A 22,871-nucleotide genomic window follows, 5' to 3' on the forward strand; every position below is an offset into this window, starting at 1 on the left:
CCATAAATAACCTATTCCATTTTTAAACACATTTAGTAGAAAATAAAAGCCATATTATTTTCAAGGAATCCTAAATGGGACTGAAAATCTAATGAGAAAGGAATACTACAGAGATTTATAAGTACTATGCACCCTCTGCTGGCTAAATCGCACATATCTTTACAGTGTCTGTTTCCTAAAATATTAATCCTGCATTTAGCAGTCAAAGCCCTCCACTCACAGAAGGGCAATTTATAGTTTAGAGAGGTAGAAACACCCTTCTTAAAATGTCTTTTGAAAGATCATAAGTGCAGGACATTGCCTGGACCAAAATGACACAAAAAGGATTCCAATCAGAAACAAGACTGGCAAGTATTTTGGGGAGCTGAGTAAGAGCGGCTGACTATCTGCTGTCCCCTCCACATTGTGGAGAGATGCATAACTGAAGGACAATGGGTCTGCCAAAACCTATTGACCCACCCTTGGACTAATCTCATCAAGTCCAACCTTACTTTACTTTCTCTGCACCCACTTAATTAATCAATTCTTAATTCTATTCACGAAAGCCATTAGTTTTCCTGTCTGGTACTTGCAGAGTCATCAAGCCCCTTTCACACCTACAGTCTACCTCAGAAAAACCCATCAAGCCTCTTCTGTATTTTGTCCGCTGTCAAAGAGCCCATTAAGTTATTGTTTTTCTGGCAAACACATCATACCTGACAGAGAGCACATTTTGCCTATATCAGAAGGCAGTCTGCTCCCCAGCAGTGTGTCCATCCATCAGCCGTTATGAAAGCAAAACCTGTGATCCTGAAGCACTATTGAATAACCACTACTATTAGTACAACTGAATGAAGACAGTCCTCCAGAATGATATGAATTCCAGCAATATAATAAAGTGTACAATATCTACATGTATTCCAGATATCAGACGTGTTTCAGAACAATATTCTCCTTTATCAGGGATAATTCCACAAAACTTCACACAACTCAATTTCACTCAGAGCAAACCATATATGCTAATAAAACTTCAGTTCATAATACATCTGGCATCAGCTCTTCCATGGTCACAGACTGAATTTTATCTCTTCACTCAGAGTATGCAATGTTCCTTGGTGAGGCGTCATGTACCATTACCAATACAGTTAATGTATTAATGTGTAGAATACATTAATGTATTAATGTGTACAGATGCTATTCTGAATATATATTATCAAGATTTTTTAAAATTAAGTTCCCATTAATAATTAAATCAAATTGAAACTTACTGACACAAATAATTTAGGTTGTAGTATTCCAGTAAATGGTTTTTCTTGATACTTACTTTAGCATTTCAACTCATTTGATTTTTAGCATCTAAATGCAGCTAATTTACATTTTTTGCTGTCGTCACAGATGATTTATGGCAGTTCTGTCAGAGTTTCAAGGCAATGGATGTTTAGAGGTGGTTTGCTGTTGCCTGCCTGTGTAGCAACCTTGGACTTTCCTTGGTGGTTTACCATCCAAATAGTAACCAGGTCTCACTCTGTTTAGCTTCTGAGATCTGATGAGATTAGGCTAGTCTGGATATCCAGGTAAGAGGACTGTCTAAACTGAAGGCATTATATACGACAGAACATAAAAGAGCCCTGCTGAGTCAGACCATTGGTCCATCTAGTCCATCATCTTGTCTCACACATTGGCCAACCATTTCCTCCTAGGGCATAAGGGCTGAGGCCATCTCCTGATGTTGCATCACAGCACTGGAACTCAGAGGCTGCCTCTGAACATGGAGGTTCCCTTTAGTCACCACAGCTAGTAGTCACGATAGACCTATCCTCCATGAATCTATCTAATCCACCTTTAAAACTTTCTGGGTCTGTGGTCCTATAGCAGCAAATTCCATATTTTAATCACTTATGGTCAATGTTCCGTCTAAGCTACAGAGTCTTGTGAGCAAAAATTCTTCTTTGTGAGCTACTGCATAAATTATTGTGCTCTGGGGTCATCCTTCCTGAGCTAAGACAAAAATGTGTGAGCTGGAGGCTAAAAATCTGTGAGCTAGCTCACCCTAACTCATCTTAGAGGGAACATTGCTCATGGTGTAAAGAAGTATTTTGTTTTGTCTGTCCTGAATCTACACCTCATCAGCTTAATGGGATGCCCTCAAGTTCTAGTAATATTTTTGGGAGAGGGAGAAAAAGTTCTGTCAATTCTTTCTACCCAATGCAGAATTTTATAAACCTCTATCATGTTCCTCCCTTAGCTGCCTCTTTTCTAAAATGAAGTCCCACTCTTGAGCATTTCCTCATATAAGTCCTCCAACTCTCTAATCATCATGGTCACCCACTTCTGTAATTTTTTCCAGCTCTGTGGTGTCCTTTTTAGATACAGTGACCAGAACCGCATGCAGTGTTCCAAATGAAAACATACCATTGATCTATACAGGGATATTATATTGTCTGTGTCGTTTTCCATCACTTTCATAATCATATACAAAGATTGCCTTTTTCTGCAGTTGCCACACTGGGTTGAAACTTTTACTGAGTTATCTACTGTGACTCCAAGAACTTTTCCCCTCTCCACTTCAGCAAGTTCAGACCCCATTACCCTATACCTGAATTTGGGATTTTTTTGCCCTTATGAACTTTGAACTTCAATTGCCACATTATTGCCTACTCACCCAGTTTGTGGAGACCCTGTTGGAACTCTTCACAATCATCCTTGGTTTTCACATCCTGAATATTTTATCATCTGCAAACTTGGCCACTACACTACACACTCCTAGCTCCAGACCATTTATGAACAAATTAAATAGTACAAGTCTCAATAGTGATTGTTATGGGACCCCACTTACTTCCCTCCATTGTGATAACCGCTGATTTATTCCTATTCTTTGCTTTTGGTCAGTTAACCAATTTCTAATTCCTAAGAGATAATCCTTTTATCCCATGATCCCTAAATTTACACAGAAGTCTTTGGTGAAGGACCTTGTAAAAAGCCTTTTGAAAGTCCAAGTATGTAACTACTGGATTACTGTTGTCTACATGCTTATTTACTTTTTCAAAGAAGTCCAAATGGTTGGTGAGGCAGGACTTCCCTTTGTGGGAGCCATGCTGATTTTCCCCTAGCAGACTTTGTTCCTCTAAGTGCATAATAATTCAATCTTTGATTAGTTTCTACTAATTACCTGGGAGAGATGCTAAGCTGACTGGCCTGTAATTTCCTGTTTTTCCTCTGGACCCCCTTTAAAAAAATCAGTGTAACATTTGCTATCCTCCAATATTCTGGTACAGCGGCTGAGTGTAGTGATAGGTTATGTATGATAACAGACAAGCAAAACAAAATTACCACTGTTTAATCAACTTGTCGTTTGATAAAATGGGATGGTTTTGGAAGAATACTGATGTTTGCAAAGTGTTTGTGCATGCCTGCACTGTGTTTTCATTGAGTTTAAATGGGCATTAAACCTGTAACACCTGAACAATTTTCAACCACCAGTTCAGACTCTTTTGGGAGATAGTAAGGTTGTAATGTATGCATTCTTATGTTGAAGTAAGTCCTTGTGTTCTCAGGACCTACTTCTGAGTAAACATGCATAGGCTTGGACTTTATTTATTTAATTTATTTTATGATTTATATCCCGCCCTTTCCACCAAGTGACTTCATATTTCCCTGGTAAATCAGAGCAAGCAGGTATCTTAGAAACCACCACCAGAGTATAGAAGCCACCTGAAAAAAGGACTCTATTGATTAGAGACAACATTGCTCATTTAATAACAATTAGTCAAAAGAAAAGGTTTTTTTTTTTTAGTGAGCAGATTTAAGGCCTGCAAATCTACTTTGGTTTACAATAAACGTCTCATATTACCAGGGCTTTTTTTTTTTTAGCAGGAATGCACAGGAGTGCAGTTCCGGCTGGCTTGGCATCAGGTGGTGTAGCCTGATATGCAAATGAGTTCCTGCTGGACTTTTTCTACATAAAGCCCTGTGTGAAGCAGCGGTGACATCAGGGTGTGTGGCCTGATATGCAAACAAGTTCCTACTGGAGTTTTTCTACCAAAAAAACCCCTGCGTGTTAGACCATACTTTGAAGAAAATGGTTCAGACAACTGGATTTCTGATATGTAGTGACAGTTAATTTTTAGATATGGAAGTTTGTAAACATAGCATCAATTACAAGGTTGTGATCGTGTTAAAATAAAAAACCTCCTCTTCTTCCTGTAGATTTTAAGAGGCACTGAGAATGAATTGATGTTTTTCTGTCTTAGCGGTTTCTGTTGTCTTTCCATTAGGGTTGCCAGCCTCCACGTGGGGTCTGAAGATCTCCCACTTTTACAACTGGAGAAAATGGTTGCTTTGAAGAGAGGAATCTATGGCATTATACCATGCTGAGGCCCCAACCCTCCTAAAACCCCACCCTCTCCCAGATCCACACCCAAAGTCTCCAGGTATTTTCCAACATAGATCTGGCAACCCTACTTCCTATGCTTACAAGACAAAGCCTGGCTTAACATCATATGCTAAGAAACCCCGCCACCGCCCCCCCCTCTAAAAAAACCCCAGGCAGATGAATTCTGTACACTTTTGTGCTGCTTTACTTGATCTAAATAAAACTTATAACACGGCCTTTATGACATTGCAAAAAGGGTTGCCAACGGATCTGGTGAAAAGTGTCCTCTCCCTTTAATAGGCTTCATGCATGAAAATGGCAGGTGAAGCTCTTCATGGCAGGAAGGCAAATGACATTCTATTATGCCCCTATTAAAGGGAGAGGACACTTTCCCTCCTGGCAACCTTATTTATAACATGAACAGAATTTTCATTTATAAGACACACAGAATTTTTATGGCATCTTAAAAATGATGCGCCCAAAGAATGATTAAATAAAAAATTGTCCATCTTCCACGTGCCACAAGATTCCTGTTTTATTTTTGCTGCAGCAGCCTCCATCGTTGGAATTTTAACTAGTTTCCCTCAGCAACGGACTAGCAGCAGACTGTTCCAGATCAGGGCATCGGCACATCCTGCTTGAGAAAATTCCGCGCGGGACGAGTGATGTCACGTCGGTTCATCGGAAAGGGAACGCTGCGCCAGCTTCTCTTTCAGGTGTCACAGATTGATCGTTAAGCCCGTTTTATCCAGTCGGATCGCGAGCCGCGAGAGTTAATCGTTGGGCTCCTGAGCGAAACCTCAGCCCTCCACGACAAGCCCTCCGTTTCCTGTTTCCCTTTTACTGCTCCCGCCTCCCGCACGACGTTACACGTCGGCATTCAGTTAGTGACGCAGCACGGCGAATCTACGGCAGGCCACTTGTGACCAAGATCATCACAAGCGGAGGAAGACGGCTCCCCCCCTCAGGTGAGTCTAAAATAACGGCCGGCGGGTGCTTGGCCTCTTAGGCAGACTTCTACTGAAGACCTTTCTTTGCAGTTGTTCGTCGGGGCGCTGCTTATTTCCTGACTTCCCCCGGGCCTGTTCGCTTTCCCTGGGGCTTTTTGGGCCTCTGCGCTGCCGTCGGGGTTTTTTTTTTTTTTACTTGATAGTAGGGGGGGAAGGCCCGGAACAAGTTTTTAGCCAATGACTGTTCGTTGTCCGTAGTAGCCCTCATGAAGTGATTTCTGAGTGGTTAGCAGCAGAAGGCGGGAAGACTGTCTCGGATGGCAATTGGCTAAAGCTGCAAAGCTCCTCGCCCAAATTTTGAGGGAAGAAGGCGAGTTCACGGATGGATAAAATGCGCAGGCAGTGGCCATTGGGGGCCTCTGGATTCTAGGATTCACAGTGCGCATGTGCGTAGAAGCCCTACTAAATGGTTGCAGCGAGGCGCGTGGGGCCGTGACTTTGATAGTACAGATTCCGCACAGATGCGTTTGCGTGGCAGCAGAGCGACTGATACAAAAACGTTAAACTAGAGCCCCTTATCAACTCAGAATCGACAGAGAGTACGCATGCGCGCCCTGTCGCTGAAGGCGTAGGGTGAAGTGTGTTCTGTAAGAGGGCAGGCCTCGGCTGCTTGTTTGAGGCTTTTCACGCCGGTGACTCGAAGATAGGTCTTCAGGGCATTTTCCTCGTATGGAATGTCCGTGGAGTGTTCAGAGGCTTTAAAGGACTAATGGCTTCAGTTGTTCGAACTGTTCATTGTTCTTCATGGATATATATATATATACACGCACACACACACACACGATGTAGGATCAGTTAAAGTACATAGTTCTTCAGACGAGGAATGAGGTACAGTAAGCAGAGCCACATATAGCTTGGTGGGGTTTGGAGTGCCAAGTGTACAAAGTTAAAATCCAATAGCAGAATAGTAAAATTAACAAATTCAGAAAACCTTTGATCTGGGTTGCATTAGCATGGGAAACCATAAAACAGTAACATGTCAGAATGTGAGAATGCCTGTTAATTATTCTATTGATAATAAACCTGGGTCAAAAAGAAGGCATTTCTTTCCCAGAAGTTTTTCCTGTCCATCTAATTTACCTTTTAACATGTAACATTAATATATACATCATTCTAGTTTGCTATTAGGAAAAATACTTTAAAATATAGTGGAAGCTGGGTTTAATAAATGTAATGAGATAAACAGCCAATATCCCTTGTTTGAGTATGTCAATACAAAAGCATTATTCTGATACACTATCCTAAAAGAGAAATACATTGGAACACTGTGGATATATCACCCTACTTGGTGAAAGAAAGTGGGTTTAGCATATGTAATGAGATGAAAAAACAAAACAACATCTCTGTTCAGTCCTGAGGAGGTATTTGTTCCAGGTTTCATAATCGTTTGTAATTCTGTTATGAAACTTGGAACAAACCCATCCCCAGGACTGAACAGAGATGTTTTGTTTTTTTCATCTCATTACATATGCTAAATCCACTTTCACCAAGTTTGGCGATATATCCACTGTGTTCCAATGTATTTCTCTTAGGATAGTGGATCAGAATAATGCTTTTGTATTGACATACTCAAGGGATTTACTAAACCCATCTTCCACTACATTTTAATGTATTTTTCCTAATGGCAAACTAGAATGATGTATATATTAATGTTACATGTTAAAAGGTAAATTAGTTGGACAGGAAAAACTTCTGGGAAAGAAGTGCCTTCTTTTTGACTCAGGTTTATTAGCAATAGAATAATTAACAGGCATTCTCACGTTCTGACATGTTGCTGTTTTTTGGTTTCCCACGCTAATGCAACCCAGATCAAAGGTTTTCTGAATTTGTTAATTTTACTATTCTGCTATTGGATTTTAATTTTGTACCACTTGGCACTCCAAACCCCACCAGCTATATGTGGCTCTGCTTACTGTACCTCATTCCTTGTCTGAAGAAGTGTGCTTGCACACAAAAGCTTACATTCGGAATAAAACTAAGTTGGTCTTAAATCTGCAATCGACTCCTATTTTGTTCTACTACTTCAGACCAACATGGCTGCTTATTTGGATCTATAATTTTATTTAGTTAGCGAAAATGAAAACCTGTCCAGGGAACCTGCTCAAGACAGCTTAGGGAAATAAAACAAGAACAAACATGAATATTAAAAGTTAATTAAAACATTTGCTAGAACATAAAACCATCGAACAGCTTGGAATAAATGTAACAGTTTTGAGGCTAAAAGCACCATCAAAATTTGTTTTTAATAAAAAGCATCAACATCACTCAAAAAAAAGTCTGGGGAAACAGAAATGTTTGGGCTTGGTGCCTGAAAGTAAGATGTGCTAGGCAAGTTTCAAAAAGCCCCATCTGTGGTTACCACTAATACTCTCTCTAAGCTGTGGAGTCTTGTGAGCAAAAATTATTCGTGAGCTACTGGCATTAAAGTTGTGAGCAAGTGATTTGGCATTGCATACATTAGTTTGCTCTGGGGCCATCCCTTCCTGAGCTATGGCAAATGAGTGAGCAGGAGGCTAAAAAACCCTATGAGCTAGCTCACTAACTCAGAGGGAACACTAGTTACCATCCTCCTAATATCTGAAGGTAGAGATGTGAAGAACTGGATTTGTGAGGCAGGTCTTAGTGGTCTGGACCCTATGGGATAGGCATACTATGGAGAATGGGCACCCCTTTGCTCTTTACCCCCTCAGGAACAAAAAGGGGGGGGGAGTGGAAAGCAACTTCCAGTTCTACCCAGAAATGACATGATACTTCAGAGCTCTGTAGTTTTTCTCTATGGTTTTCTGGGAATTCTTAATCCATTTTATCCGAAGTCTAATTGTGGAATTGACGCTGCACGATTTCACTGCTGCTTGCTTTTGCACCCACTGCTGCCTCCCTTCTGACCACCTTCTGTATTAGCTAGATTGTATGTAAAGTGCTGTCAAGTTGCAGCCAATTTATAGTAACCCTGGGCTTTAAAGCTAAGAGACTTAGCAGAGGTAGCTTGCCATTGTCTTCCTCTGCATTGTGACCTTAGAATTGTTTGGTGGTTTCCCATCCAAGTATTAACCAGGGCCAATCCTGCTTAGCTTCTGAGGTCTGACAAGATTGGTCTAGCTTGAGTCATTCAGGTTATTGCATTATGTTAGCTGCTGGTTAAGGATAGGAATGTATTATTGTCTTTTAAGATATTTGTAATCTTAAATTAATAAATAAACCAGTGATCTGTATTAAGTACTGACTGTAATTGTTTTGCAGTGTATGTGCTTTGTGTACCATTTAATTGAGGCTCAAGTAGTCTTCACTGAATGGCAAGGCTAGCTGCTAGGGTACTGGTAATATTGCCTTGCTATGTCAAAATGAGTCCTACAACAGAAATGTATCTAAACTTGGTTAACTGGCCCCTTTAGATGTTGTTTAAAGTGGTAAGACTCTTGGGTTCATGTGTTTCCACTGTGAAGGAAGGTAAAGGCTGATGACCTTTTTTGGGGGGGGTACATTAATGGGGAAAATCAGCAGGGTCTATGCTGTCTTCATATCTATGCTATTGTATTGGGAATTCAGTATGAAAGGGTATGAAACCTTACTTTTTATACTAGTGTAGTTCCCATTCAAAGAATGTGCCAGAGGAAACCAGCAGTGCTCCATCAGTCTCAAGGCAAGTATTTAGGTTATTAAATGATGGACTGGATTCAGACTAAATTTTCCAATGGCAGAATGGAAATTTCCTACTGCAGCTAATCTCCACAAAATTCTACTGCTGAGGGATAGAGGACTCTGAGAAATGACAAGAGGGGGTCTGCAGTGGGAAAGAGAAATCTGTAGAAATTGCCAGTTTAGAATGGATCCAACTTGATAGTTGCTGTTATATTGGTCTAAAAGGTGCAACTTGACTCCTGCTTTTTTCAATTGTACTTCAAAAATTTACGTTCTAGAAAGCCTGTTGTTAAGTGTACCATCTCATTGGTTTCTGTGATCCGCATACTGTCTCAATCATTTTGCATACTTAGAAGACTTGTAGATCTTTCTAGGAAACCTAGTAGATGAACTGTAAAGATATATACCCTTTCAGCTTTTAGAGCCTGACGATGTGGAAAGATCCATGGAGAGGTGTTCTCAAGCCCTTGCCCTTCGTGGCCAATAGAAGTGCCTAGAGGGGGGCTGGCCACATGGGTTAAGGAGTAGGGATGGGCACAAACTGACTCATGAACTAAAGTTCCTGACAAATTTTGGCTGGTTTGTGGCTCACAAACTTTCATGACTTTTTAATGCTGTTCATAGCAGTTTGTGAATGGATACATATTACAGACAAATGGGTGCTGCTCAGTTAAACTGTCTACAAAACTCCCAATGCAACAGTGGGCTGGCTTGCTGGCTTTTTGGTGTAGTGGTTAAGTGTGCAGACTCTTATCTGGGAGAACCAGGTTTGATTCCCCACTCCTCCACTTGCACCTGCTGGAATGGCTTTGGGTTAGCCATAGCTACCGCAGGACTTGTCCTTGAAAGGGCAGCTGTTGTGAACCCTCTCAGCCCCACCCACCTCACAGGGTGTCTGTTGTGGGGGGGAGAAGACATAGGAGATTGTAAGCCTCTCTGATTCAGGGAAAAGGGCGGGGTATAAATCTGCGATTCTTCTTTTTTGTTGCTTCAGAGCTGGCTATACAGGACTCCACTTCTCCTGAGGAGTCCTCTCCTGACTGACTTGCAACACACCCCCTCTGGTGCTTCCCAGCCCAGTGCCAGAAAGCAGCTGCACCTCCCACTTGCTCCAATCATGGGGCCTAATTTCCAGGCCACTGTGTGGAAACAATTCCTCACTCTCCCCAGTGACCCGCTGGGTGGTGACGTGCCCCCTGTTGTCTTGGAGTTTTGTAGACACTTACGGAACAACATCCACCTCAGTGAACATCTACATCAACAAACATCATTCTATACAAGCAAGCCCCTGTTTGACTCTCTCGTTTCATTGCATTTGTATAATTCACAGTCACAACAGGTAGTCTCTTCTCTGTTCAGTGTGTTTTGCTAATGGTGAAGAACCATTAATTTCACTTAAGGGTGGGCTGTGACCAGAGGATCTATGTGTTTGGGCCTGAGAGGGCCTGTGAACATTGGGGGCATGGTTTTCTTCCTTGTGGTGTCTGGCTGGGTTGTCTACCAAGCTGTTGTGGGGTAATTTTGGGGAGTCTCTGTTGAAACTCCGGAGATGCCTGGTCCACCTTTCTGTCCTTCGTGACCTGTCTTCCCTGCCAGCTGAACATGAGTTTCCATTTATTCTTGGAGTAGAATAATTTACTCCAATGGATGGGTGGGTCTGAACTCAGATGTAGAGAAGATTAATATGCCCCCATTGGTGGGTGTTCTTTGCAGCACATGTGTGTTTAAGTCTAAACTAGTGGATTCCTTGGCTGAGTACCCACATTTATCATACCTTCCTAACTCCCATGGGGGTGCTTAGTCAGAACTCTGGGGATGTCTGTCTTTTGTTGTCTATTCTTCAAATACTGGCTTTGTGTTTGGCCCTTGAGGGAAGGGGTTGTGAGTGTTCTGACACATGCTGAGTCAGTCAGTGTAGCACATGCAATCCCGGATATCTCTGGGCATCACAGACATGTTATTGCTCTGTCTTGGGTGGCTGAATGGCTATACACCACCACTCACAAAATTGAGAAGGAGCTATCAATCTCTCGGCTTTTTTTGTAGAAAAAGCCCAGCTGGATACTATTTGCATACTAGACCACACCCCCTGACATCATGCCAGCCAGAACTGTGTTCCTGCTAAAAAAAAAAGCCCTGCAATCTCTCAATCCTTTCAGTGTCTGGGTTGGATGAGATTTCATGTATTTAGGTATCAGGGCTTTGAACTTCCATGTCTGCATTGTCTGTTGCAGAGTAGAATAATACATGCCAGGTGCGTTTGTGCTCTGCATCTTTCTGTTGATAATACACGGTGTTCTCTGTCTGTCTATTGGTTAGTGGCGCACCATCTGTTGATGATACATCCTGGATAGTGGGTGTACTCTGCATCTGTCTATATGCACAGTAGAATAATCTACCCCATGTAGTGAGTGTTCTCTCACATGTGTGTTAATGCAGGTTAGAATAATACACCCTGGGTGTTGAGTGTGCTCTGTCTGCACCTGTGTGTTTCAGTCTTGGTGGGGGGTTGTGGGCACGCTTTGGGGGTTGGGATTCTGGTGGACTCAGGGCCACTGTTTCCAAGAAGTCATTTCTCTGGGTATGCTGACATGACAATGCTATCCAAAAAGACTGAGGTGGGGCCTGGAAGCAGTCACTCATTTGCTTCATTGAAGAGATGATTGCTGTGCATGGCCAACTGGACTTAGGGGGTCTGAGTTACAGATTTTAAATTTTGATTTTCATGTTTTGTATGTATCTCTTCTATGTTGTAAGCTGCCTTGAGCTCCATAAGGAAGAAAGACAACAAAGACATGTCTTAAATAAGGAAAAACCCACTTGCATTATTGGTATCTGTTGGACAGAAGTGGTACACAGTTGCAGAGTTGCATATCTTGCCAGACAATAGTTAATCATCCAAGTATATAAGTGCTCGATGAAGTTTGAGTGGACATACTCTTGGAGCGGTGGGAGTTAGATGAAAACCCTTATGGTCCTATTGGGCTGCATAACTATAATGTTTCAGGCTCCTGTTGAGTGAGAAAATCTTTAGTGCTGCGAACAGAAATCTTTTGTTTAGGGGGTACATGGGAAGAAGCATTCTTCTTTTCTCAGCCCAGTTGCAAATGAGAGAAATTTGGTTTGCATTTTAAGATTGCTGAACTTGGTGAGTCAACTTTAAATGTTAGTTGTAAAAGGTGAGAGTGTGCATCTTGCCAGATGTTAAGAAAGCTTTTCAGCCACATAAGGGAATGGGAATGTAATGTGAAGTGTTTTGCTTGTGCAAGCTAGGACATTAAGTACAAGAACACTCTTATGATGCCTGCATTGAGCTTTGACTTCAGAAAATATACCATGTAAAAAAAGACAAATAAGTAATGATAGACGAACAGTCTTTAAATCCACCTGACAATTACGCTCCAATTATTGGAAAACATTTTTATATTACATAATGGTGTCAAAATTTGATTGCCTTAAAGCAGTTGCATCAGTTTAAATTTTATATTTAGTGATTTTATTTTAATTTTACCATATCTGTAGCATGTGATTAAAATGACATGCTGGTTAGTCTTGTGTTGTACAGCAGTATGTAATCATTCTTGATTGCTGCCTTATTAAAACTCTGGTTGTCTGGCTGTGCATCATGTGACTAGGAAATACCTGAGAAATCTGAAAACAGCTGCTGTTACTATGTGTAAAGCAGGTAAGATGAGGAGGATATACGGTAGGTGTTGTCAGAAGGAGGGAAAGAGGAAACTGTGGGGAAGGCAGGGTTGCAAAGCTCCAGTTGGAACAAAGAAGCTACAAGAGAACATAATGTCAAGATAACTACACACAACAAACCCCAAAGTGTATAAACATATGAAGCATTTAGGGTTGCCAGGTCCAGCTCTGAAAATGTCTGGGGACTTTAGAGGTGGAGACAGGAGCAAAGTTTTGACAAGTATGATTGCACTCCAAAGGAAGTTCTACCCATAACGTTTAAAGTGATCTTTTTCCTTTTAAAATGTAGTGGAAGATGGGTTTAGTAAATGTAATGAGATAAACAGCCAATGGAGGATGGGGCATTTTCTTTTGCAGCTCACAGAACTGGACCCCCTGGTCCAATTTTTTTGAAACTTGGAGGGGCAGGTTGAGGACAGGCACCAGATGCCTTTACTTCAAAAAACAGCCCTCTGAGCCCCAAATACCTACAAATCAATTTTCCATTATACCCTATGAGGACTGGTCTCCATAGGGTAAAATGAACTGCTCAGTGGACATACCCTGTCCCACTTTCTGCAAACCCTGAAGTGGAAGGAGGGCCTCCAAACCAGGGGATCCCCTGCCTCCCAACTGGGGATTGGCAACCCTTAGAAGCATTTGATACAAAACCATACAAAATTTAATATATATGTATAATGTGAACAATCTCAAAATAAACAATTATATATATATTTTAACCAATAAATAAAGGTTTCCCTATTGTGATTCATTCAAGTTGAAGTCAATTTATTGAAGTAAAGGTGAATTCCAAAGCAAAATCCCCCACTTTCAGAGCAAAAATTGAAGTTCAACTTGAAAAAAGGTAAGTTCTTAATAAGTTGAATCCTAGGGCGACCGTGGGCCGCCGTGCAGAGGAGGCCCAAGTGAGACTACGAGGAGCGCGGAGCACTGAGGAGAGACCGCAGGGAGTGTAGAGTCGGGAGTCGGACGGCCAGACGAGAATGCCGTGGATGAGCTTGCGAGCGTTGGCCGGGAAGCTAACGAATGAATTTATTAATTTTTTTAACTAATTAATTGGAAAGTAGATTGGGATGGGTGATTAAATTAATTAACTTAAGATACAAGTAGTGAATCTAGCAGTTGGGAATCGGAGGGGTTGGTGGGGGTTAAACCGGAACGGCAGGTGAAGACAAACTGGGAGGTGATACCGGTGAGTTCTATTCCGGGCAGGTGCAGATGCTCAGCCAAGGGATCCCAGTGCTCCTGGGGAGGGGAAGATACGAAGGTGGGAATAGACAGAAATATAAGGGAAGGAGACAGAGACAAAATGGTGCTCGGCCACCTTCCAGTCTACTTCCCATCCCAACGGTGGCAGGTAGTGGGGCCAAGAGGAGATGCTCCCCTCGTCATTGGTGTTATGCAATGCCAGGTCCATAAACAATAAGACCTCGACCCTTAGGGAGTTCCTGCTTCGGCAGGACGTGGACCTGGCTTGCGTGACCGAGACCTGGGTGCGGGACGGGGAGACAGTAGCTCTCTCTCAGATGTCCCCCCCGGAGTACTCGGTCTTTCACCAATCACGGATTAGCGGGTGGGGTGGTGTTGTTCATACGGGAGGGTTACTCCTTTCGGGCTCTCCCGGCCCCAAAGATTGATGGTATCGAATGTGCCGGTCTGGCGTGGGATGTTGGAGAGGGGTTGGCAGTCTGGCTGGTGTACCGCCCGCCTAACACCAGCTAGCGCCTTACCATCACTATTGGAGGCAGTGGTGGGCTGGGCGTTGGAGTACCCAGGGCTTATGGTTCTGGGTGACTTCAGCGTCCATGCTGACAACACGGCCTCCACTCAGGCGATGGACCTAGTGTCTTCCATGGCGACACTGGGACTCTCTCAATTTGTTACAACTCCCACGCATCAGGCCGGGCACACATTAGACCTCATCTTTGCGTCTGGGATTTTGGTGAACAATATCGCTGTAGAAGCGGTTCCATGGTCGGATCACCTAGCCCTTAAGGCCCGTGGAGACACCGCCCCAACCCTGTATGGGCGGAGAGCCTATTTTGGCTCGCCCTCAGGGTCTGATGGACCCGGAACGGTTCCAAACGGCCCTGAGGGATCCCTGGTCCACTGGCAATTCCCTCGATGACCTGGTGGAAGCCTGGCAAGGCCGGCTATCCAGGGCTATCGATGAAATTGCACCTCGGTGCCCTCTGTGCCCTCGTGTGAGGCTGGCCCCATGGTATACCTTGGAGCTGCGCCAGCTGAAACAAGGGCTCAGATGACTAGAGAGGCAATGGAGGCATACTCGGGACGAAGCGACGAGAACATCCTATAGAACGTTTATGAAGTCTTATGAGATGGCAGTCAAGGCTGCAAAGAAAGACTACTTTGCAACCAAGATTGCATCTGCAAATTCGCGCCCAGCACAATTGTTTAGAATAATTGGAGACCTTAAAACACTGCCACAAGGCAAACCAAATGTTAGAGAATTAGAGATTGGCTGTGAGGCATTTGCGAAACATTTTGCAGATAAAATCTCGTCGCTCCGCCAAGACCTGCCTACCACATTGGATACAGTAAGTGAAATTGAGGCTCCGTGCCTGTCTTCGGGCTTAGTGCTGGATCACTTCGACCCACTCAGCCTGGAGGAAGTCGACGGAATCCTCTCTGCTGCTCGCCCAACAACATGCGATTTGGACCCTTGCCCCTCTTGGCTGATCAAATCCTGCTAGAGGGAGCTTAGATGTCCTTTACGGGACATCATAAATAGAGCCCTCGTAGAGGGGTGTTTTGCAACACCTCTGAAAGAGGCCTTGGTCCGCCCCCTCTTGAAAAAATGTACAGCAGACCCGGCCGAATTGGTAAATTACCGTCCGGTGTCTAATTTACCGTTTTTAGGTAAAATTATTGAGAGGGCAGTGGCATTGCAGCTACAGAGGTTTCTGGATGACGCTTCCGTCCTGGACCCGTGCCAATCTGGTTTCCGGCCAGGCCATGGGACGGAGACGGTGCTGGTCGCCTTGGTGGATGACCTCCAGCGGCAACTGGATCAAGGCAGCGCCGCGGTACTGATGCTATTAGACCTGTCGGCGGCATTTGATACAGTTGACCATCAGCTGCTGACCCGCCGCCTCGCCGACATAGGGGTTAGGGGGTTGGCCTTATAATGGTTTTCCTCCTTCCTCTTGGGTCGGGGACAAAGGGTGGCGATTGGGGGCGAGCGGTCCCAGAGGTGCACACTGGATTGTGGGGTGCCTCAGGGAGCAGTTCTCTCCCCGATGTTGTTTAACATCTATATGCGCCCCCTTGCCCAGATTGCCCGGAGGTTTGGGCTGGGTTGCCATCAATATGCAGATGACACCCAGCTCTATCTACTAATGGATGGACGGCCCGACTCCGCCCCAGGGAATCTGGATCAGGCTTTGCAGGCTGTTGCAACGTGGCTTAGGCTGAGTGGGCTGAAGCTGAACCCGATGAAGACAGAGGTCCTTTGTGTAGGTCGCAGCGCTCTGGGGAAGGAAATATCTCTCCTGGCCTTTGATGGCACGCCATTGAAAGCGGCGCACCAGGTAAAGAGCTTGGGTGTTTTACTGGAGCCTTCATTATCAATGGAGGCCCAGAAAGCAGCCACTGCCAAGTCAGCATTCTTCCACTTGAGGCGGGCGAGGCAGTTGGCCCCTTTCCTAGAGCGTCAGGACCTTGCAACAGTGATCCATGCAATGGTCACCTCAAGATTGGACTACTGTAATGCCCTCTACTTGGGGCTGCCTTTGTGCCGGACCCGGAGGCTGCAGCTAGTGTAGAACGCGGTGGCCAGGCTGTTGCTAGGACTCCCGAGGTGGGAGCATATACAGCCGGGGCTACGCGAACTGCACTGGCTGCCGATTACATATCGGGTCCAGTACAAAGTGCTGGTCATTACCTTTAAAGCCCTATATGGCCGAGGACCGGCCTACCTGAGGGACCGTCTTTCCCCATATGAGCCCCAGAGAGCACTGAGGTCAGCTGGGAAAAATAAACTGACTACCCCTGGGCCGAAAGAAGCTAAACTTCAGAACACTCGTGCACGGGCCTTTTCAATCGCGGCCCCTTCCCTATGGAATCAGCTCCCGGAGGAGGTGCGGGCCCTGCGGAGCCTCAATCAGTTCCGCAGGGCCTGCAAGACCACCCTCTTCAAGCTAGCGTACACGGACTGCTGAATTGTGGTTGTTTATAAAGGGAGCCGCCATTATGGTTCTGTTTAAGGACCTATGTTATTATGTAAACTATGTAAACTGACAGAAATTAGCACCGGAAATACCATCACCACTGTCAGATTAAGTTAAATTTTAATTGTATATTGACTGGTTTTTAATAATGTTATTAATAATAATGTTTAATTATTATTATTAATAATGTTAAACATTATTATTAATAATGTTTAATAATGTTAATTTTAAAGCCCTATATTTATTGTTCTGTATGTTTATAAATGTTGTTAGCCTGCCTAGGCGGGGAGGGCGGGATATAAATAAAATGTTATTATTATTATTATAATTCTCAAGGAAATCTTCCTTTTTGATCTGCAATTCTATGGATACCTGGTGTACATCCATTTCAGAAAATCTTTATCAAGAGTTGCTCATAACAATCTCAGAGCACACCCACTTCAGTCTTCAAGATTTCCTTGAAAATTAGAAGCCCCAGGATACAACTTAGTAAGAACATACCTTTTTAGAGTTGGACTTCAATTTTTGCTGTGAAAGTGGGGAATTTTGCTTTGTAATTGGTTTTAACATGAATTAACTTCCAGATGGGTCCTGGAGATGTCCCAGAATTACAGCTGAACTCTGGAGTTTAGTTCCCCTGGAGAAAATAGTTGCCTTGGATGGTGGACTCCATGGCATGATGCTCAGCTGTGGTGCCTCTCCAAACCCTGCCCTCTCCAGCCTCTACCCCCAAATGTCCAGGAATTTTACAACCTGGAGTTGGCAACCCTTCATTCATAAAAAGTTCTCCACATGGGCCTAAACTTAGAGTAGGAAAAAAATGTATGCAGCTGCTTCAGTATGCTCAATTTGGCCACTGGTGGTTTATGTCTAAGGTAATTGTTACTCTGACAGTCAATACAGTATTTTTGAGTTGTATTTTATAGATACAGTTTTCTAGATCTTCCCAGTTTCTTGTGTGTTTATCTTTATTATAACAGAACCAATCCTTTCATCAACATTTTTGTCTGATGTCCACATTGCTCACTTTAAATTGTGTTCAAGTTGGAGGCTTGAAGTTGATAAGGTAATGACAACTCTTTCTTAAGCATGTAGTTCTGCATTGCTTTGCGCTTGTCGCAATGAACTCATCAGTCACCCAGCAATGACAGTGGCAACAACACTAGATGTTATGTGTAAAGTAGGGAGAATTAGATGCAGAGATGCCATTTTTAGCAGCAGTGCTGTGTCTAATAGAACTTCTAATTCTGCCTCTACAGAAAGCCATTGCCTGTTTTGCATATACAAAAAAATGCCTCAGACAAAAGATATTCTAAAGGATTGTGTTGTTTCCTTTTTTTATATAAATCTTAGAATTGTGCATTACAAAGACAAGATAATGCTCATCCTATAGTATTCTTTTGAAAACTAGTTTTCAAATATTCAGACATTTCAGGCATACAATAATAAAATTCATGAGCCCAGGAAGGTTTGTTACTAAGCTGTCACCTTCTATTTGTATTCTTTCAGTACGGTTGCCAACTGAAGGGGCCAAGCATGTGCATTTAAGGCAAGTTCAAAGAAACAAGCTCCAAATGAAAAGCTAAAATGGTGGTATCACTCCCTCTTGAGATTATTTTACAAACTAGTTATCTGATTCAGTTGTGGTGGGGGGGAACTAATGCAAAACAGCCTTGAGGGACCTAGTTGGGTAGAAAGGCAGGATAAAAATGTTTAAAATAAAGAACCTGTCATTAACATACAAATGGAATCTTTCCTTCCAAAACAGTTGTATGAGTTTTCTACTTTTAATATTTGGTATTCATTTAGAGCAACTCAAAGGATTTACACATCTACTTATAAATACTCCAAATACGATGATTAGGTACTAGTACTCCTCCTCTGATCTTTTTTCCACCATCCTTCCTACTACAACAGCATGCTGCTGCAACCCCAAAGAAATTTGATGAGAACCATCTCCCCTATTCATTGTTTATCAATAGGAGTGAGGGTCACCTGCTTAAAAACAACTGATGTTAATTTTGAGAGAAGTTTCAAGGAGAACGGAAAGAACAGTTGAGCCAAAAATAGATGATGCTTCTGTGCTCTGTGGATCATGGTTGCCAGGTCCTCTGCTATGGCTGAAGTACTCTTGCTGGCAACTCAACAGCAGTGGTAGAAAAATAAAAATTGCTGACATCACACATGGTATCATATCATTTCCAAGGAAAACTAGATGTGAAGTCACATCACTCTAGAAATCACTGGAAACTCTGATTTTACCATAGAGTTTATGGTGATTCTTAGAGCAATGTGACATCACTTCTTCCACCAGCACTCTCCATCCCAGTCCCCCATCTCCTGCTGTTAACCAGACATTACCTAGTAATACAGTTTTGGACACCTGACTTCTTTGGCTCCCAATCTGTAAGATGAATGTTAAGGACATCCCTTGCAGAATGAAGTGCAGGTAAGGATTAGATGAGAATTGCAAAGTATTTGTATGTTACATTAATCACTAGTGCAAGAATTTTAGTGCTCAGTTACTCTATACTTTTTGTTTGGTGTATATAGATTACCTATCAGCTCTTTGCAAAAGCAGATTAGAATTTCATAAATATACTGTATTAGAATTCAGATTCCATAAGAGTTAATTTTTTTTTTGTGGGATTCTTTGTGTGTGAGAGAGAGAAACTTGTTTTTCTAACCAGGTTGTATTTCTATAGCATGTGTGTGTTGGGAGCTGGGGGAGGGCTGTGTTAAATTAGCATCATGAAGCTGTTGAGGAAAGGCAGAGATATCTCTGACAGAAGCTTTTCCGGAATGAAGCTGCTCTTGGAATTTTGTTTTATAAAACAAGATCTTCCAAGTGATGTAATTTGTCTAAACCATCAGAATTGCCAAACGTCGGTAATTACATAATTTCACACTTCCAGCCAAGTCAGGCTCTGATTAAGCAGTTGACAGCCTGTGAGACTTCATTCCTTGACAGTGATGTTCTGTGTTCCTTAAATGTGTGGTGATTGCAATCTGAGCAAAGACATTGAGATTCAAGCCATTTACTTTGAATGAGGCTCATCTTTGACAAATGGGGAAAGTTCTGTTTTTTGAGATGTGAACATTTTAAGTGTATAAATACGTCTCTGTTCTTCTTTTATCTCACTTGGTTTATGCTGATACCAGGTCTTCTTACTGCTTTGGCTCTTGCAGTCATTCAGTATGTTCAGTAGATCAATATGGGTAGCCATGTTAGTCTATCTTAGCAATAGAAAAGAGCAAGAGTCCAGTAGCACCTTAAAAATTAGCACAATTTGTGACAGGGCATGCACTTTTGTGCAGTACTACTGACTTCTTCAGATACAGAAGAAGATGATGATATTGGATTTATATCCCACCCTCCACTCCGAATCTCAGCGTCTCAGAGCGGCTCACAATCTCCTTTATCTTCCTCCCCCACAACAGACACCCTGTGAGGTGGGTGGGGCTGAGAGGACTCTCACAGCAGCTGCCCTTTCAAGGACAACCTCTGCCAGAGCTATGGCTGACCCAAGGCCATTCCAGCAGGTACAAGTGGAGGAGTGGGGAATCAAACCCGGTTCTCCCAGACAAGAGTTTGGGATGTGAATCCATCTGTCCTATATATTGGAAAGTGGAGTGATTTTAGATGTCAAATGACATTAGTAGGTGAATGACAATAGCAGGTGTGATTGGATTAGGTATGATATGCAGAGGGGTAGTAGGTGGGAAGCAATCAGCACTGGTAATGTGACAGGAAACCTAGGTCTAAATTTGGTCCAGGTGGATGCATTTGTCTGAAGCTTCATTATCAGTTGCAATTCAGCAATATCACTTTCTAATCTCCCCTTGAAATTCCTGTGCTTAATGTTCTTCATATTTATTTTATTCTTTGCTAGGCATCCTTCATCTTCTAAAGAAAAGGACACTGTAATAGAAAACCTAGTAGGAAGAAGGTTTTGTTTGTCTGCTGGAGTGCTACTAATTCAATTGCCAAAGGTAATTATGGCACAGCATGCCTTTTAATTTTTAAACTTAAAGGAAAACTTTATATTTCAGATTCATGTCAGTAACCACTTGCGCGAGAACATGGTATTTTCTTATGATTTCAACTGATAGTGCATTACAGAGCAGTATGAATTTTATTTATAATAAAAAAGAGTATTATTTTTGATAATCTGCCAGCCATATTACAACTATTGCTGCAGACCTGAGACCAGTGGTACCTAGAAGCCTATGATTTATTGTGGAATTTTTACTGGCTACATCAGCAGCATATGTTGTAGCTTATTATAGCTCATGCCACAATAAAACTGATAGGTTTTAAAGATGTCGCAGGACTCTCTGATGATGATCTTCGAAATGTATAAGGCTGTGAGTAAGGTCAAAGTGAAATTTAACCCCATGATTTCCAAGAAAGGTGGCACCAGGAAGACAGAACAAAGGTGTTGTTGAATGTAGACCATTTGTTAGATTTAATAATAAATATTGTTAAATTTAACAAGTGGATTTAATTCTGTATTCATATAGAAGTTACATTCTTCAATAAGGTATAATAAGATTTTGTGGGTAGCTTTAAAACCCTGTAACAAGGTTAGAAACAGGACTCTTAGTTTTAGATTGATAGAACACAACCAAAAGCTCTGAGTGCCTTTGAATTGTGTTTCAGTTGTGCTAAATCCATAAGCAAAGAAAATGGCTCTGTTTTCACATAGTAATGTCACACAGCAGGGGACCAGGGAGGGCCTTCTACTAGGGTTGCCAAACCCCCCAAACAGGGTTTTAACTTGAAGTAATCGTTTACAGTAATTCCAGGATCTCATCAGATGTTGGATGCTAAGTATGGTTGACCCAGGCTAGTATTTGAATGGAAGACCTCCAGGGAATATCAGAAGACACCTCTAACTCTAACTGTCTCTTGTGTTGAAAATGCCATAAATCAGCTGTGACTTGACAGCACTTTCCAGCGCCACTTGTTATTTTGTTTGTTTGTTTATTTAATTTTATTACATTTGTTTCCCAATAACAATAGTTAAAACAACATAGTGCTAAAATAAAATTGCAATAAAATAATTAAAAATATTTCATACAGTTTCAAACGATTTGGAAACATTCAATTCAATTTCAGTTTCATTCCCTAGAATCCAAGATGGCGTGGTTAGTTCTTATTGAGCACTATATATATTAAGATGTTGTTAGGTGGTGTTTAGCACTCTGAATTTATATTGGGATGAGTTCAAATACCAATGCTGTGGGATGGCGGAATAGTGGTCGCCTCCACATTAGACATTAAATGCCAACCTAAACAATTCTGTCTTGCAGGCCCTGCAGAATTGTGGCAAGTCCCGCAGGGCCCTGATGTTTTCGGGGAGGGTATTCCACACGGCAGGGGCTGCCACTGAAAAGGCTCTAGCGGTGGTTGGCCAAGGTTCTTTTGATCAACTTGCTCTCTGAGGCTTATATGGGGAAAGGCGGTCCCGGAGATAGACAGGTCCAAGGCCATATAGGGCTTTCAAGGTCATAACCAGCACCATGAAATGAACCCACAATGCCACAGGCAACCATTGCAATGATTCCAGCGCAGGTTGAATGTGCTCTCGTAGGGGTAGCTCCAGTAACAACCTTGCTGCTGCATTTTGCACAAGTTTAAGCTTCCAAATATGCGTCAAGAGCAGCCCCATGTAGAGGGTATTATAGTAGTCTATTCTCGAGGTGACTGTCGCATGGATCACTGTTGCCAAGTCACCGCATTCTAGGTATGGAATGAACAGATGATGTTTTTTGTGAGGTCTTCAGGCAGCCATATGTAGACAGAATGAATTACAGAATTCATTTTATACCCCACCTTTCCCCCAGGATGGATCCAAAGCATTACACTATTTTGTCCCCATTTTATCCTCCCAGGTTGGGCTGGGAGTAGTGACTGACCCAAGGTCATCCAGCAAGTTTTCAGGGCAGATTGGGGATTCAAATATGGGTCTT

General features: G+C 42.6%; 1 protein-coding gene across 1 annotated transcript in view; it reads left to right on the forward strand.

Moving 5' to 3' along the window:
- Positions 1–20,788: 20,788 nt before the first annotated feature.
- The window catches only part of ZNF407 (zinc finger protein 407), a 509,082-nt gene continuing 506,999 nt past the window's right edge, over positions 20,789–22,871 (forward strand). Inside the window, exon 1 of the mRNA XM_060244080.1 lies at positions 20,789–20,888. The gene's annotated coding sequence lies outside the window, so the exon portion shown is untranslated. The remainder of the gene's footprint in view (positions 20,889–22,871) is intronic.

The sequence above is a fragment of the Heteronotia binoei genome, chromosome 7 (assembly GCF_032191835.1).
Source record: "Heteronotia binoei isolate CCM8104 ecotype False Entrance Well chromosome 7, APGP_CSIRO_Hbin_v1, whole genome shotgun sequence".
NCBI lineage: Eukaryota > Metazoa > Chordata > Lepidosauria > Squamata > Gekkonidae > Heteronotia > Heteronotia binoei.